The sequence below is a fragment of the Mus caroli genome, unplaced genomic scaffold, assembly GCF_978045245.1.
Source record: "Mus caroli unplaced genomic scaffold, Mus_caroli_1 scaffold_5, whole genome shotgun sequence".
Lineage (NCBI taxonomy): Eukaryota > Metazoa > Chordata > Mammalia > Rodentia > Muridae > Mus > Mus caroli.
Genome location: NW_028227260.1, coordinates 35,093,274 through 35,094,336, shown reverse-complemented (window position 1 = coordinate 35,094,336; position 1,063 = coordinate 35,093,274). Strand labels below are relative to the sequence as shown.

The following is a 1,063-nucleotide window of genomic DNA, read 5'->3' as shown; positions in this document are numbered from 1 at the left end:
TGCCTCTCTTCATTATGCCCACATCCTTCTGTTTCTCTTCCATTTCTCCACCACTTACTTGATCCTCTGAGAAGCACCCGAGGTCCTAGTGTCTGGTGTTGTCTAGGGAGTGGCCAGGAGTGCTAAATCTTGCTCCAGAATTGTGGCATCAGACAGGGGTCATTTGGGACCTGGTCTACCCATCCGCAGGTCTGGGTTGTGCAGAACTGGTGGTGATCTGCTTGCTCCTCTACTGGCCCACCAGAGTGTCCCAAGGCAAGGGTCATCTGTCTCAGCCTCACTCCTACTCAGGACCCTCAGATTCAGGGGAGGCTCTTCTAGTCTCAGGTTTGCTCCCAATACTGGAAAACCAACAGGGCCTGCATGGTGCCAGACTGGTGGTCAGCTCAACCTCACTTTTTTCAGGCATTGTTAGGCTACTAATCATTCAGATATTCATAAGTGAGAAAACTGAACCTCTCTTCTGCGGTCTCTGACATATGTGACAGAGCAGCCACACATGCAGTGCTTCTAGGGGCAAGTAGAAAGGAATTCCTAAGAATATCCCACCTCAGAATTAAGTGCTAATCTACATCCAAGGTCTTCTATCTCAAAGAAACACAGAGTGATGTTGATTCTAGTACATTTTCCCCACAAGGCTTGATTCTGCAGGGTTTGCTTGTTTATTGAATGCATGCATGCATGTATGTATGGATGCATGGATGGATGGATGATGGATGGATGGATGGATGGATGAATGGATAGATGGATGGATGGATGGATGATACACACATACACACACTTGCGTCATGGAAGAGATCACCTCAAGGTCTATTTCTCAGTCATTCTCCACTCTATTGCATGAGACAGAGTTGCTTGCTGAGTCTAGAACAGACCACTTAGCTAGACTCCTTGGACCATAGGACCCCCTGATCATTTTATCTCTGCCTTCAAGTTCTGCTATTTCAGGCATTCACTGCCAAGCTAGGTTTTTACATGAAAGCAGGGGATGCCAACTCATATCTTCATACTTATGCTACAAGTACTTAATTCACTGTGACATTTCTCCAGCCCTCTCCATGAG

The 1,063-nt window shown here is 46.7% G+C and overlaps 1 pseudogene; it reads right to left on the bottom strand.

Annotated features, from left to right (window-relative positions):
- Nucleotides 1-407: 407 nt before the first annotated feature.
- On the bottom strand, nt 408-521 carry LOC147004549 (small nucleolar RNA SNORA17; annotated as a pseudogene).
- Between the last annotated feature and the right edge of the window lie 542 nt (nt 522-1,063).